This window comes from Protopterus annectens, chromosome 10.part0, assembly GCF_019279795.1.
Source record: "Protopterus annectens isolate FY-2018-M chromosome 10.part0, PAN1.0, whole genome shotgun sequence".
NCBI lineage: Eukaryota > Metazoa > Chordata > Ceratodontiformes > Protopteridae > Protopterus > Protopterus annectens.
This window is the reverse complement of record NC_056744.1, coordinates 1,382,399,058-1,382,417,065: the sequence shown is the minus strand read 5'-3', so window position 1 is coordinate 1,382,417,065 and position 18,008 is coordinate 1,382,399,058. Positions and strand designations below refer to the sequence as shown.

Here is an 18,008-nt window from a genome sequence, read left to right as displayed (position 1 = left end):
CAGAAAGTGAAATGTAAAACCTTTCCGGTGGCAACTGCCAACTGGGTCATCCAATCACAAGTATCACTTCTTTCAGAGATAAGTTGTCTCTAACCTCTGCATATGAGTACATTTTCATTTTCATACGACCACTGTACCCTCAGTTAACACACACTAGGCATCTGTCAGGGAGCATCAGACAATTCTTACATTGCCTTAGTATACCAAGTGCTATGAGACTGGCAACAGAGGGTAGACTAGCTGGCAGACATTCCACTATGGACCAAGGGTACAAGGTTAAGGAAAAATATTAAGTATATATAAAATAGCATTGCAGCTCCTGGATATAAATATAACTTCATTGAAAATTAGTAAATTTAATTTCATTTAGGTTTGAGCACTATGCCAACAATATGCATTAAATATTCTAGTGCAGCTTGGCTATTAGGTCAGTTTTATGGATGTTAAGTGTGAATAAGAGAAAATAATAGTATGCTGTCTCACACTTAATGTGCTGATTTTAGGTAAAATAGTAAACAGAAATTAGGTTCAAGCACCACTTAAAGGTATGTTGTCAATAATTTGAGCAAGACTGGCTGTGAGATGGGCTTAGAAGTGTGATGGTGAGCAGCTCTTTGTTTTGATTTGTACAGCTTTGACGAGGAGGTGGAGTTAAATATGAGATAAAGTGAAAAAAAATAAAAAAGCAGTTAGAACACTAACCAATAATGTCCATCCTACAAAAACTGCAGTTATTTGCTCCCTGACATGGACTATCCACATCTGCAAGTTAATACCATAACCAGAAAACCAACTAAAACTGCAGTTAATCTTCTTCTTCTGGCTTTTCCCGGTTAGGGGTTGCCACAGCAGATCATCTGTCCACTCATGATTGGCAGTGGAGTTTTACAGTGTTGAGGTGCCAGCCCAGCGCCCAACCTTCCACAGAAGGCACACACACACACACACACACACACACACACACACACACACACACACACACACACACACACACACACACACACACACACACACACACACACACACACACACACACCTAAGGCCAATTTAGAGTGTCCAATCCACCTACTGCATGTCTTTGGGATGTGGGAGGAAACCAAACACCCGTAGGAAACCCATGCGACCACAGGGAGGACATGCAGACTCCGCACAGAAGGCACCCCAGCCGAGAATTGAACCAGAAAACCTCTTGCTGTGAGGTGGCACGCTAAGCACTGCACCACTGTGGCCACCCTAAAACTGCAGTTAATGTAAAATTAAATGTAGAAATAGAGAAACAAAGTGAAAAATCACAAGAAGAACACTTTGTTTAGCAAAATTGTGATGCTACCTAAGACAGTAACAAAGAGGAAAATTAAGTCAAACAAACTAGACAAGTTATTTATCATAAAATCAGCCCAGTGACTATAAACCACACAGGGTCAGATTCATTGTCTACATTTAGTGCTGCTATCATGTGCATGTCACATACATGACAGAGTGCTAACTGGTATTCATTAAATAGCTCTGTACTTAGTACAACAAAGATAAAACAAACAATCTACAAATGAAGGCATAAGCAGACAAAGTGCATTCTAATTAAGCAATCCAACATGGTGGAGCTATTCAGGAATGTAGAAAGTGATCGTGTACACTCAATGCTCCCTTTTCTCCTGAATTCCAGAATTCTTTGCAATACAGGCATGATGGCACTTAGAAATAAAACATGCTAGGAGTTGTGCTGCCATCAGTAACCTGTATATGCAAAAAGCTTTAATTCAAGCTGCTGCTGCTGCCAGACCTCAGCTGAGAAGGAGAAGGGTGTTCAAACTCAGTCTGACTTATCATGGACTGCATGATACAGAAATTGTATAATAATAAAGGGTGGGCAGGAAAACACTAGAGAAAATATGTAAACTCTGCCACTCTCCCCTGAGGCCCTGGGGAAATTGTGGTAAACCCATTCCAGTGGAAACAAAGGCATGTGTAGCATTACTTACACTAGCTACAGGTACTTTCCAGAAACCAACAGCGGATATATTACAGGTGTCACAAGACTCAGCTTCTAGAATCTTACATCAGTTTTAAATGCAATGTTACAATGCATAAGGGATCATTTCTAATACCCACACACACCAGAAGAGAAAGCAAGAACTATGCAACAATTTTGTGCAATACCATACTTCTCTGAAGTGTTTGGAGCCATAGATTGCACACACATAGCAATAAAAGCCACACCCCATGAACAGGGAAGAAGGTACATTAACAGGAAAGATATCAGTCTATAAACTTTTAGATTGTATGTAATGCCCAAGGGATCCTTTAGAGTGTGTGCACAGTTAACACAGGTGGTTTTTGTGACTCATAAATATGGCATACCTGGGAGTGGTACACAAAGATTGCTAAGGGTGACTTTCCACAAAGGCATCTAGTGGTGGGTGCAGGTTATACACTAGGACTTTGGCTCATGACACTTATAAGAAACCCCACTAAGCAAGGATGCAATGATGCCTATGGTCAAACTAGAAATATCATATAATACGTATTTAGCTTGTACAAATCAAGATTCCAGTGTCTCATCACTTCATAAGGTGGACTGCAGTATGACTCAGCTACCTCTACCCAAATACTCATGGTCTGACAGCCATGTTGTATGGCACATTTCTCAGGAAACAGCTTCAACAAGGACAGCAAGGGGTAGGACCACATTTTCCAGGACCACAAGCAAGGCCAGCAACTCCAACAGATTCACATTAAGAGTCAGAGGGAAAACCACCAGTTGCAGATGTGCTGGCAGACACAGGTGAGGAAAGTATACTATGCCTCTGCCTAAGAGGCAAAGGAAAGCACACACACACTTATTATCCAAGTGAACATCCTAAATACATACAACAATTAAATGAAATTGATGCTTGCAATGGTCTACAGCTTTTATTTATTTAGCAAGAGCAAAAAAGAGAACATATAAAATACTTGCTGATTCGACCCATCTGGCCCACAACTGATTCTCACAACTTGTGTCTCGAAGGAGGTACTGCAGCTTCCGCTGTAGGACTATCAGATTCAGGAACAGTTTGTTGTATCCTACAGCTATGAGACTTATTAATATAGACAACAACCATAATACATGCTACATTAAAGCCTCTTTTTTTCATTTAATCCTGCTGCTCAGAGCAATTACCGCCAGCATTACTATTATGTAAATATGATGGCTATACTGAGTGGGTCTATATCACGTGGTCGAAAGCCAATAATAGTGAACAACCATTACTTCAAAAACACTAGAACTCGAAGTTGCAATTGTGGGGGGCTGTGCCCCCCCACTAAATATATATACCAACTCCAAGATCGCACACCAGTGAGGAAAGGGCAAATACCCCTATCTACACTGTAGTCCGACCCCACAATAACAACTTTGAGTTCCAGTGTTTTCGAAGTTGTGGTCATTCTCTATTATTAGCTTTTGACCATGTGATATAGACCCCATTAAGTCACGTCTAAGGTTAACAAGTACAACATGGTAACTGAACAGCTGCTATTCACTAGTCTCTATTTATTCTATATCTTACCAGTGTAGGGGGTTAGGTAGTGGGTATTTATTTATTATTTATCACTGGATAATGGGTATTGAATGTGTTTATGTAATGTGAACTACCTCTTGCATGTCATACATGTTGTTATTTTCTTTCTTATGTTATTCTTTGATACCACTGTTTCTTTGTTATTTGTACTGCATTTTTCTCATGGGCTGACATTTGTAATTTTGTTTAGGCTGCACTTGTGTGGCCCTAAATGACAATAAAGTTTCTTTGAATCCTTCTTTGAAATGGTTGTGTGTTGTAAACACCAGAGAAAGACAATCCCTAAGGATAAAACACATCTTAGGTGTTCAGTAATGTCAGTATTAGCTTATGACTGATTTATGCAATATACAGCTATGATATTGCCCAATATTGTACAGCATGCATTTTTTGACCAGTGTATACAAACCAACAGTGAGCAGGTCAATGTTACCATCATTTGCACAAGTATAGCAGCAAGTAATAATTAGCTATTTACTATGACTGCATTTCTAAGAATACTAACACAAATACAATGAAGATCAACAATTACATACCAATCATCCACAACTGAGTATGAGCAATAAATAAAAAAAAAACATTTTTTTCTGCAATACATTTACAATAAAAAAAAGCTTCTGAGTAAGCAAGCAGTAGCTATCTACTCTGTGCATCAGATATAAAGGCAACCCTAAGACACAAAAAATGTGCAAAGGACAGGCACAGACATCATCATTTGCACAGGGTAGGGGGGTGGATACATGAGGGCAAGCCTGACACCAAAGATGTCAGTGTGTACAAGTAACAATTTATTCAGCAAGTATGCAAATGTCAGGGCCAGTAGCAAGAGATTAGTATCAGTCAGCAGTAATGTGTATATAACATACGTGTGTGTGTGTGTGTGTGTGTGTGTGTGTGTGTGTGTGTGTGTGTGTGTGTGTGTGTGTGTGTGTGTGTGTGTGTGTGTGTGTCTGTGTGTGTGCGTGCGTGTGTGTTAACACAATAAAGAACTATGTCTGACATCTTGGACAGGTGTGAGCTGTGCATAGTACAGTTGTCAGTTCAACATCATCACCCCAATCATGACAGCTACCTCTGCCAGGAGTTGCACTGCTAGTTCCATAGCCCTAGCTAGAAGTCAGGATTCTACATGAATGTGACTGATGCCTCCTGGATGAGTTCTTGCCACAGCTATGTCAACAATCATGACTACATGGTTTGCCATACCTGAGTGTGAACACCTCCATCACTGATGGAGCAGTGAAAGTAGTGCCACTATTAGAGTAGGATCTAGTACAACCACGTCAGCTGACATCTGATGATGTAGTGGCTCTTCAGCCACATGGATACCAGCCATCCCCCAACAGATACAATAGGTCATTTATCATTTATCCTGTCCAAAGAGTCATCCACATGGTTCATGTAGTTCTGCACATCAGAATGCACAACATTTAGTACTCACACTGTTTCTTCTGAGGCCATGGTGGAATGTGCCTGTGCCTCCATGATGGATCTACACATACGTCTTGTGGCACCTACTGAAATATCAATATCAGGAGGAGGCTGGACAAGAGGCCTCATTTGTGCATCTCAGTCAACCACTCTGTGTGGCACTTCACCCTCACCATGGCTATAGGGAGACTCAGCAGACTCTACAGCTGAAGTAACCACACTACTCTGATCAACTGTGTCACTCTTAACCTGTTCTATGTCTGGGGTTACATTGCATGGTTATGTGTAGGCATACTGACTGTTTCTGAATATGCACAGGATATGTGAAAGCCACAACCTAGGTGTCAGACTGACCTTCTGCACCTTCAAACTGTGCTTCTTCATCAAAGCAAGTATCATCTGAGCTTACCAATACTCTGATATCAGGTGGTAGGAGTTCCATGGTGCTCATGGCAGGATCAGCTATAAAACAAGTAATCAATATGGCAAAGAGAGAAACAGAATAAAAACTGATAAAACATATGTCATGTAAAGCATAATTTAAACAATAATAGATGCAAATACAATGCAAAACGGACTTTCATGTATGCATAAATCCACTTTATGTACAGTAATAAGAATAGAAAAAAAGTATGCTTACCACTTGTAGGTGGTTGTGAAAAATCAGAACCAGGTGTACCTACAGAGAAGAAAGGAAAATGAAACACAGAAGAACCAGAAAATAAACTCCTTTATATCTGCACAATAAGAAACACCTCATACAAAAGTCTACTGTCCAATTTCATTCTAGCTCATCCTTCTTTCTTTTTCAGTGTCTCTTCTCTGTCACTGTTTTCACTTGATTAGTTTCTCTCTCTTATATATATATATATATATATATATATATATATATATATATATGTGTGTGTGTGTGTGTGTGTGTGTGTGTGTGTGTGTGTGTGTGTGTGTGTGTGTGTGTGTGTGTGTGTGTGTATAAAACAAAAAATATTAAATTATATTGCATACCTGGATGTTCAGCAGTAGACACATTATGGTTGTCTTCCACATCAACACCAACATCAGCAATTATTTGTGAACCTCCAGCTGAGCTACTTGAATCTTATATTATTATTTATTATTATTATTTATTTATTCCAGTTTGATGACTGGGGAGGTCTACTGGGCTCGAGAGCCCATTTTCAGTGGAGGCACGAGGAGAAAAGCTCTACAATACAAAGTTACATTACATAGAGAATTACAAGAAAAATATTTGCATTGCAATCAACAGGTGGTATAACAATCAACAGGTAGTATTACAGTCAAATCAGGTATCATTCAGTAAAGACAGCAAAACTATTCAAAATTTTTCAAGAGAAAAACAGGCATACAGCATAATGGCTGGATGTTACTGTTTAGCTAAATTTATAATCTAAGTATATGAGAGAAATTAGGAAGGTATGAAGATTAGCCAGGAGAGAAGGAGGAGCAGAGCTTGGGAGGTATGAGCTGAAGAGTGCAGTTACATTTCCTGTGAAGAAACAGGTAAGAATGAATTTGTGTTTTGAAGATGTGTGGATTGTCACAGGTTCACAGAGTAGAGGGCAGGACATTCCATTTTTTGGCAATGGAAAAGGAGAGCAGAAGCTGACCAGCTGGGTGCTTGGGTTTTTGGGTGATTCTAAGGTTTTGGTGAGTAGATATAAGGGGTCTAAGGGGGGTATATGGTTGTAGGATATTAGATAATGCAGGGCAGCTAGTAGGTTGGAATAATAATTTGTGGGCTGTGATGATTTGGAGGAAGTCAAGTTGATTAGGGAGTTCAAGCCAATTTAAAGAGTGTAGGGAGGTGCAGTGATGGGAGGAGGAATTTGCCTTGGTAGCGAATCTGGAGATTTTGTTGTAGCACACTTCCAGTTTGAAGGTGAGAGTGGAAGATAGATTGGTAAGCAGAGAAGTGCCATACAAAAGAGAGGGGAGGAGACAGGTAGTGGCCAAAGTTTGTCTTGTGGAGGGAGTGAGGAAGTGGTTGTTTCTGTAGAGTAGGCTGAGTTTTATGTGGGTTTTCTTGATGTTAAGTTGGATGTGAGTATTGAATTTTAAGTTTTCGTCAATGGTGACCCCCAGGAGTTTGGCAGAGGGATGGACTTTGATAATAGAATTGTTAAGGCTGGTAATTTGAAGTGAGTTTTTATCAATGGGAGTGGATTTTGAGGGGGTGAATAGAAGAATCTTAGTTTTGTTAGCGTTTAGTGAGAGGTGGTTTTGGTGCATCCGGTTTTCAGTAGTTGAGAAGGCAGTTTGAGTTAGAGACTGAAGATCAGATAGGTTAGAGGTGCAGCAGATCAAAGTGGAATCCTCTGCATATCGGACAACTTTTGTATTGGGTATGGCTTTGTAGAAATCGTTAATAAAGATGTTAAATAGCAAAGGGCCTGGTATGGAACCTTGGGGTACTCCTGTAGGGGTGGGGAGGAAAATGGAGGAGGCCTGGCCCCATTTGACAGCTTGGGACCTGTCAGAAAGGTAGCTGGAGAACCAGGAAAGAGTTTTTTGGGAGATGTAGAGATCGATAGATCATTTAATAGATGGGTGTGGGAGATGGTATCAAACGCTTTAGATAAGTCTAGTAGAACAGCTGAAACTATGTTACCAGAGTCTTGAGCTAGATTGACAGAATGTAAGAAGGATAGAAGGGCTGTGTTGGTACTGTGTCCTGGGCAGAAGCCTTGTTGGGTAGGAGAATGTAGCTGGTGTTCAGTAAGGAATGGCATGAGCTGCAGGTGTATGCATTTTTCAAGAAGTTTAGAGATTGGTGAAAGGATGGCTATAGGGCGGAAATTGGAAACATTACAGTTTTTACCACCCTTGTGGAGTGGTAGAATAAATGCAGAATGCCAAAGTATGGGTACATAGGACTCAAGTAGTGATCTATTTATCAGGATGCTGATAGGGAGAGCAATACCATCGGAGGAAATTTTTAGGAAGGAGGAAGGAATGTTGGGGGCATTGGTGCAAGGTTTAAGTTTGGAGAGAAGCTTTTTTATAAGGTAGGTGGATACAGGTTTAAGTTCAAAAGTAGGGGGTGTAGTAGAGGAGGAAGCTTGAGCAGAGGGGGGTGGAGGGTTATTGTTGGGGAAGGTCTTTATTAGATCAGCAATAGAAGAGGTGAAGAAGGTGTTGAATAGTTCTCCGATTTCTTGCTCAGATTTACTAGTATCAGGACATGGGTTGTTTTTTGTACCAGGCTTGAGGAGGGAATTAATAGAGCTCCAGAATTGTTTGGGGTTTTTTGCATGATTTATTTGGAGTTTGATGTAGTCGAATTTTTTTATCTTTAATGACTTGGTTTTAGCTTGGTTTCACAGCTGTTTGTATTTAAGTAACAATACAGGCTGTTTATGTTGGAGATAGCTTTTCCAGGTTTTGTCTCTTTGTAACATAATTTTTTTGATTTCTTTGGTAAGCCATGGGGTGGTTTTAGCTTTAACTCTTTTTGTTCTTACTGGAGCTAGGGAGTTTAGAACAGTTAAGAATGTAGAGTTGAAATAGTCAACTGCATCATCTAAAGGTAGGGTTTTTAATGGGTTCCAGTTAGTGAACTTAAGGGAGTAAGAAAAGGTAGTAGGGTTAAAGTTAGGGAGGTTGCGAGTGTGTAAGAGTTGGTGGGAATGTGAGAAAGAGGGTGTAGCTCTATGGGTGAAGGCAGAGAGGTGGTCTCCTAATGTGTCAGGAGTGACACCAGATTTTGTGATTTTGTTAGGGTGAAATACCAGGATCCAGTCTAGGATGGAGCCTGGGGAGTTGGTTTTGTTGGGCCTAGTAATGGAGTTAGTGAGTTGATTGAAATTGAAGAGACTGATTGAAATGGTAGGATTAGGGTCAATTATTTTTTGCCAGTCAATATTTACATCACCCATAATATAGGTTTCAAGTTTAATATTAGAGGAGGTCCAGGAGAGGATGTCTTCCAGGGTATTGGTGTTGTTACCAGGAGGAATATAGAAGGAGATGATGCAGATATTTTTATGGTCGTTTAATTTTAGAAGGCCAGTTACAAGTTGAGCATTATTAAAGGAAGGGATAGGGTTAGGGTAGGGAGTGATGGACAAATGATTGGAGTAGATTATAGCTACACCACCACCTCTTTTACTTAGGTGGTCGGATCGGAGAGATTGATAGCTGGGGGGAAGGAATTTGGAGTCAGTTATGTGTGGTTTTAGCCAGGTTTCAGAGATGGCTACAATGTCAGGTATATTATGGTTGAGCCAGGCATGAAAGAGGGTAAGCTTATTTGCTAAGCTTTGGGTATTTTTAGTGAGGGATTTAAGGTATTTACTGGTGGATTTGTTGTTGGAGCTAGGGTTGTTTGTTAGAGAAATGTTTGGTCCTGGGTTGGGATGAATGTCACCTGCTAAGCAGAGGTAAGAGAGAAGGGGAATACATTTGTGAGGATTGTGTTTGGTTAGGAATGGATGGTAGAGGGTGGGTTTGGATTTGTAGAATCTAGTAGGGATTCGGAAGACTTTTACTTTTAAGAGAAGGATGGGGTCAGAGGGAGATAAAGAGACAGAGATATTGTGGAAGTGATTTGTGAGGTGGGGGTGTGGAGGAGGAGGTATAGGGTGTAGGTGGAAGTTGGTATAAGAGGAGGCGTGATACAAAGGAAGTAGAATGAGGATTAGGATACATGTAGGGGTAAGGATTATAGTAGGAAAAGTGAGCATGGTAGATGAAGTCAGATTAGAAATGAAAAGATATTTAGGTCAGAGAGAGTTAGATAGGTCCTTTGTGTGTATGCAACTATCCAAGTAATATAACCCTCTGTCTATAAAAAATGGATGATGCAGAGAAGCCCAAACCAACTAACACACAGTTCCCAAATGACAATTATTAAATGAGGGAAAAGCAACATCCGAGGATTATTGATTTACCAAAGATGCTTGCTCCCAACAACAACACTTATATCCTATCATATAAAATCTAGGACGCATAACATATAGCTTTGATAAAAAGCAAACACAGAGTTGCAATGTCCTATATAGCAATTCAAAAAGCCATAGTTGCTACTGTAGGTTAAGTTGTAATCAGTGTTATATCATGAATCACAACTTGCATATATGAGGGAGTTCACCACATTCCCCTAGAAAGCCTACCTGTAAACAATGTAGGGGATAGTGTTCTTAGTCCCATAAGTTGTAATGTGCACTGTCCATTCCCTGTTAAAAACTCAAAACAAAGCATTGGGTTAAAAAGCCTAATGTATGCCATGAACAGAACTCCTCTGTCTCAGTCAGTGGTGGTTCAGTAGCAGGACCACCCCCAGCAACCATCCATTACTGGGCAATTGCATCTGCCCTGGGTTTGGCATTCTTTATCATATCACTGGCCTAGTGTCTGATGTTTTGATAATCATGGCCATGTCCTCTGACCCCACTGAAATCACTGATCATCTTGCACCCAGATGAAGTCTCTGGATGACTTGTCACATCTGCCTCTGTGTAAAAGGAATGAGATGTATTGCTGTAGTGCCTGTATGAAAACTTCATTCCTGTATCTGTGTATGGAGGTTTATGGGGTTCAGATGTATTGGGGATTTAAGACATTTATGAGATGAAACATATGAGAACAAAAAAAGGGAAATTAAATGAAAGTGATAATTACAAAACAAATATGTTTGAATGTATTCAACCCATCATGGACAAAATAATTTAAAATTTAAGGCTCCCTATGGAGTTAAGTGCAGGACAGGTAAACATAGTATGAGGGCCTATACAATTGAGAAGGACAAATGTTGAGCAGTGTTACTTTACAAGGGCTTGCAAGTATGAATGATTATGTATTTATTATTTATTTATCTTTATTGACCAGGAAGGTCCAGCTGGGATAGATACCCTTTTTCAGTTGAGGCCTGGGGAGAAAAGCTCCAATATTCACATATATGGACAATATACAGTGCATTTTCATTTTCCACATTATATATAATATTTTCATTTTGGTTAGCTATACATTTTGCATACAAAATTAGGCATAACTCATGATTAATGCTAACCTTGTATCATACAATTTCTGACTACAGGAGGAGGAGAAAATAAGAGATCACCTGTGCCCTTATATAAGGATGTTGCAGACAAAAATCCAAAGATAAACAAGGGAAGACAAAGACTGACATTTGGGTTGAAATTAGTAATGATGGTATGATGAGAAAGAATGAGAAGTAAGTAGAAGTAGGTAATTAAGAAATATAATTAGTTAAATGTTTAAAGTAGTAGCTAGAAGGGAATGTGTAATAATCACCATATGGAAATTCAATAAATTGCATCTAATGTTTTGTCAGAAGTATTGCAGCTTATATTTTTTTTCTAGATCAGAAAATTGTTAGTTGTAGAGCAAAAGCAGATTTGAGTGCTTTGCAGATCATGTTTTATCAGATTTTTAAAGCATTTATTGTTTTCTGTAAGCTTTAACTCTAGAGTGATAGAGTTGCACAGTTGTGAGACATAGTACAAATAGACTGAGTTTCCAACAGAGTTTTTTGAATTAGTTTCAGTTAGGAGAAATTTGTTTTTGGAACACATTGTTCTGTTGTTACTGTATGGTAATAATATGCTTTTTAAAGAGGGACAACTATCGGGATTGCAGATATGTTTGTGGCAGTAATGAACTGAGAGTAGGTTAACTGTTTTTGGAGTTCTAGCCAATTTAGGTCCTTTAGGACTGTACATTGGTGAGTTTTATAAAATGAATATGTAGCAAATCTTACTATTTTATTATACTATGCATCAAGTTTGGATTTGAGGGTGTAATTAAGATTAGTGAAGATAGGTGATGCATACAAACAGAGATGGGGATAGGTAGGTTGCTGTTATGGAATTTCTTGTGGATACTGTAATGTACTAATTTGCTCCATAGGGGGAGACTAGTTTTTGTGTGTATTTTTGATAATTTGGAGAATATGTTGGTTGTATTTTAGTTTGTCATGTATGAGCACTCCAGGTAATGTGGTTTCTGTCATTGTTTCAATTTTTGTATTGTGAGATGGGGAAATATGGAAATTGCGTTTTTGAATATTAAACTGTTTTGGTAAAAAGAACACTAGATTTTTTTTTATTTAGGAGTAGGCCTTTAGTGTCTATCCAGGATTTAATAGATGAGAATGACTCTTGTGTGATTTTCAGGAAGAGTTGTAGTGTTGGGGCAGAACAGATGAGGGTTGCTTCATCTGCATACTGAAATATATTTACTTTTTTGTGGCAGTATGGAGCTTGGCTACAAATATATTAAATAGATGTCAGCCTAGTACTGATCCTTGTGAGACTCCAAATGTGGCTGGAAGGAAAGAGGAGAATTCTTGTTTCCATTTTACTGAATTTTCTGAGTGATACAAGTCTATTTGTAAAAAAGTTATGAAACTGTTGAGAGATGATTTATTTAGACATAGGGAGGAGAGTTCACTGTGAAGCTTTTGATGGGAAACTGTGTCAAAGGCCTTTGACAGATCCAGGAAGAGTGCTGATTACTAGCTTGCCGTTATTTCCATTGTGATTGATAGATTTGGTAAAACTAATAAGAGCTGTAATTGTGCTATGACTGGGGTGGAACTCATGATGGGTCATGGAGAGGAGCTTTTTTGAGTAAGATATTTGAGGAGCTAGGAATGGATACATTTTTTGTATTTTTTTATAATGATGGTAGTATAACTATGGGTCTAAAGTTGGATAGGTCAGATGAATTTTCACCTCTGTGAAGTGGAATTATGAAAGGTTTCTTCCAGATGTGTGGTCTGAATGACAATAAAGTTCACTTTGACTTTGATCAGGGTTGTGAAATGCTAGGCATAATTGGAATTTTTGGAGTTTATTGCAAATGCTTCTGAGATTAATATTATGTAATATTATGTCAGATTTCCTAGTATTTAGAGGTGTTGAGCTTGGGGAGGATATTGACACAGTGTATGACACAGTAGTAGAGCCTGGGTTTGGATGGATGTCTCCACTGAGTTTCAAATGAGTGACTGAGTGATAGAGATGAAAATACCATTTAGATATGGATTTGTTTATAAGGAGGTGGTGTTTTGTTTTCAGATTAGTTTTTACTTATTTGTAGTTAAAGAGGTTGGAGGGACTTTGTGAATGTATTTATGATTAAATGACAAAGGAGGGTGCTGTTGAGAGTGGTATATGGGGGGTGTTGGTTGGTGGGTGATTTGTTGTTTAGAGAGATGCAAGTTTGACAGTTATTACTCCTCACTACACTTACAGACATGACTATCAAACTTGTATCTCTCTAAAGAAGAAATCACCCACCAACCAACACCCCCATATACCACTTACAACAACACCCTCCTTTTTCATTTAATTATACTAAGTGTAGTGAGGAGTAGTAGAGAGATTACACGTAGGCATATCACTGTTGTGTGGTCTGTTGTGTGTAGGGTTCATTGGAGGTTTTTCTGAGATACCAGTGAGATGTGACTGACTGATGAGTGAATGTATCTAGACAATGTATGTTTATTTTGTTTAGAAAAAGGTCTAGAAGATAATCAAAATCTAAAGTTAAATATTTTTTATTCTTTGTGTTGTTTTTATCAGACTGGTTGCAGAGTTCCTGCTTGCTATGTTTCTACAGAGCTGCTTAGTTTGAAGGAGAAATAGATTGAGATGCAGTATATGTCTCGAGGGTGAAAAGGGAAAACAGTTGTACAGGATAGCTGCTTATCTGAGGACAGGGCAACTGGAACACCGACAGAGATACCTTACTAAAAGGATACAAGGCCTAAACAACATGTCCTGCATGGACCAGTTTAAAGCTGCCACTATGCACGGTATCCTACTGACTGTTAAGAGTTGACCTATGTCTGGCATGCAAGGCATCTGCATACCCATTACTGATGCATTTACTGCACATCAGCAAGCCAAATGGCATCAGGAATACTCAGTCTAGGGATGTAAACATTTTCCGCAACATCAACAGAACAGTTTAGATGTACAGATATATTTCACAGAGGGTACCCCCCTATGGAACAGACACATAAAACAGAGTTCATGCCTGTCCATTTTCACATGCAACTTAGATTTAGGGATAGGAAATAGAAAGTTTGCACTAGGACTACCCCCTGTACTACTAATGGGCAGATGCAGCTACTAAATGCTTTATCCCATGCATTGGTCCCCTCAAATTATCTATGGTATGATTCCAGTAATTCTTATAAGGGGTAATATATAATTATTGACCATGGGATGGGCAATCTATAATCAAATGGGATAGGTTAAAATGAGCACAAAAAGTGAAACTGGTTAGGCTTAAAATGGCCTGCAAAGGCAGCTCGCCTAATTCTTACCTATGAAACTATGACATTATTACAAGATATGGCACAGACATTGCACCTAATGCACTGTTTAACAGTAAGGTAAGACAAGCTGGGTGTGGGAGAAAACTGACTCTACTGTCATACCTAATAGTAGTTGGACACAAGCCAGTATTTTCTTGATCTATTAATGTCTACTCTTTGTGTAAACTTTTCCAAGAGGTAAACTAAGTCTTGTCTGAGAGGTGGCTGGTAAATATATTTAGACCCCTAACAGTAATAGGAGATAGTTAGTCTGACTGATGAATAATCAGTATTTCACATTCTTTCCTCCTTGATGTACACTTACCGAAGGTGTGTCAGGGAGAAGACACCAAGAAGTCAGGGATTACATTGAATGACTTAGGGAATAACATTTTTATGAAGTGCTTATGACCTCACTGTTGTGTGTGTGAGTAAAATTTGTTTGCAATTCTAATGAAGTACATTACTCACTGAAACAGATATAAAAAGCAATGCAATTGAGATAGCATTTGTTTTAGAAAATCATAGACAAGAGAATGATACTCACAAAAGAAAGAGAAGAAAACAAATGTAGTATTGCAAATATTTGTTTAATGTAGTGAGTGTGAATATTAGTATATCTGTTGCCAATATCCCATTCATCCACACATCTACTGGCAAATTGCAAAGGATGACTTTCAGAACTTGGTTATGTTACGCCTATAATGTCAGTCACCACATCCTGAGTATATGTTATCTACTTTTACTTCTTCCTAATATATAGCTGTGGCAAATAGTGAAAATATTTTTAAATGTCTGTTGCTAAGGCCATGGTTTGATGGTTCAAATCCAGAGAGGCTGCTGTTTGTGTAAATATAGTAATGTTTAAGGATCATATGTTCATGTTACAAGACAACAAAGTTGAGGAAACATCAGATAGGTACGTTTTAAAGCCTTGTTTCCCAAGGTTTCTTTTCTTTCCCTCTCTTCATCATTTTGTGCACTGTTTGTTATTGGGTGCTGTTGACTGGCAGCAGTCACTAGCAGTGAACTACAGTTCACTTTCTAAGGTAAAAACTGGCAACTTTAATTTGGAATGTTTTAGTATCGCAATTAAGATTGCTGCCAGTGCGCTTCTGTCAGCACTTTTGGACAGTACTACATGAAGAAATGCTACCTGTTAGTTGCCAGTCTCTGTGGCACAAGGTATAAGTGAAGTGAGTTTGGAGAAAACGGACATATAATGCAGGGTTTGAATCCAGTTTACAGATAACTTTTCTAACCGTTTTCATAATAAATATTCACACTCACATTTGCATGTGAACTGAACAAGTTAAGGTTTGGTTTGTGTGATAAATGCTAAAAATCTTACCTGTAGTACATGTAAATTGCTATTACAGATGAGTTGCTAGAAACTCAGTTCTCTCATTATTAATTGCAGTACGTACTATGGATGATGTAACATATGACAATTTGTAAAGTGAAGAAAAAATACAATTTGACTGTCATTGCTAAAACCATTAATTTTCATGCAGAGACTAATTGTATTTTATTTTATTTTATTCTACAAATTGATTTTAAATACCATTTTAAATCAGTTGAAATGTAAGTGTATATTTTGTTTCCATCATCATACATACATTTTTCTTATTTTTATTTTTTTCTGGTTCTTTTTTCCACTTTATTCAAAATGATGTGTAATAACAATACCAACTAATTATACAATTATATAGGTTTTTAGGGTTCTTGTACACAGACCTGAAGAAGTATAGAAGGACGAAAGCGATCTTTGTTAACAATAGGTTATGAAAATAGAAACTGATTTTTACATGCAAAATGTATATGTATATATTTATATATATTTTTTGATTGCCAAATGAACTAAGGTTGATATATTTCCAGCCATGTAGTATATTGTCTTTGATAAAAATCACAGACTTAATAATCTACTTAATAATTTGGTTAAATAAGAGGTACCACATCATTATATAATTTTATTTAAATTACATAAGGGTTATATATTATTATGACAGCTACTAAGTAGGTAACCAAATAGTACAATCTGTTCCCACTGGCTCGGATTCGAAATACTGACACTCAATTAATAAAACAAAGTCTTCCTTTATTCAAATGTTAAGCACTTTCATCTAAAACACTCAGACTTCCTCAGAACAAAGTCTTTCCAAACTCATTGGGTTTATATACATTTCATCATCAATCTAATAATTAATTGCAATGTAAATTTAAAGTGCCAGTGTGCCATTTTTTATAAAGGTTCTTTTAAACAATTCCTTTAATAATTGCCCTTATAAAACCATCCTAAAACATTATAATACAACCGATTGTCTCAATTTACCTAATAGATATTAAAATAAATCAGCAAATCAGTCCAAATAGGAACGCTTCAGCTGGCGTTTTTCATAAAAACTTCCAACAACAAATTTACGCCAAAAGTAAAGGAAAGAATCCAACGACTCAAAGTAGATAAAGCAGGAACGTTCTTTATTCAGTTAGCGCTTTCACCCAATAAGGGCTTCATCAGACTGTACAAAAATGTTTAGCAAGCACAGTCCATACATACTCAGAGCAATCAACCAATCTATCAATAAAACAATCAAATAATTTACTTAAAATATTTTACTTATATAGTGTCAATTATTAAATATATAAAAAATTCCTAATGCAAAAATACTTATTATATACATATATATGCACTTGATAATAAATATATCGAAATAAAACTGTAAAATATATACATTAAATATTTACATTAAATATTTCAGTTTCCACCACAGACTCATGTCATTCACGAATAGTCCACTAGATGGTACTATAATACATGGTGTATGCTTGATGTGTGGATACATATATATATATTTTTCTAAACATAATGCAAGTTATTAGATACATAAATCCATTATATTAAATAGTCTATATAAATAAAATCATATATGTATATGGACTTGAAATATATAAAAAATATATATATATAAAAATCTGAGACTAGTAACTTTTACACATTATATGTTACAATTCTCAAAGATGCTTGTAGTTCATAGTATCTCCACATGATAGTACTACAGCACATAATAAAACTGAAATATTGCGACAGTATTATTTCATATAGTTATCTCATAGCTTAACCATTATAAAATTTATATATATAAATCAGTTAACAAGTTTTACCATCTACATAATTATATTACAGGAATGTTTTTACAAGTATAAAACTTTTACATAAAAACTATATGAAGACTGTGTAAATCCTAATGCTTCATCCCCCTTCCTAATCTACTTTTCTTCAAAAATGGATGTAGGCTGACTTTATCATTAAGGCCAGGGGGATAGTCAGCCTTACACCTAATGATCCATTTTGTCTCCATTTCCAAAGTAAGGGTTTCTAGATCTCCACCCCTAGGGGTAAAACCAATGGTCTGTAGTACAAAAAAACTGAATTTATGTGTAGGGCCCTTCGCTTTGTAATGTTTAGTTAGGGCATTTCGCTCGTCACCTACTCTCATGCTATAGTCATGCTCCCTTATCCTTTCTCTCAACTGTCTATTCGTTTTACCAATGTAAAACGCTGTACAGGAGCAACATTGGGCTAAATAAATAACATTTTCTGTCCTACATGTAGTGCCAGTTGAAAAATTAAAAATTCTACCTGAGACCGGTAGTTTGAACTCAGTATCAGTGTTTATAAAACTACACTGATTACAATTCTGGCAAGG

At 37.5% G+C, this 18,008-nt stretch overlaps 1 protein-coding gene across 1 annotated transcript in view; it reads left to right on the top strand.

Moving 5' to 3' along the window:
* Positions 1-18,008, top strand: part of LOC122813607 (calcium-activated chloride channel regulator 1-like) — a 769,024-nt gene that overhangs the window by 28,028 nt on the left and 722,988 nt on the right. The window lies entirely within an intron of this gene.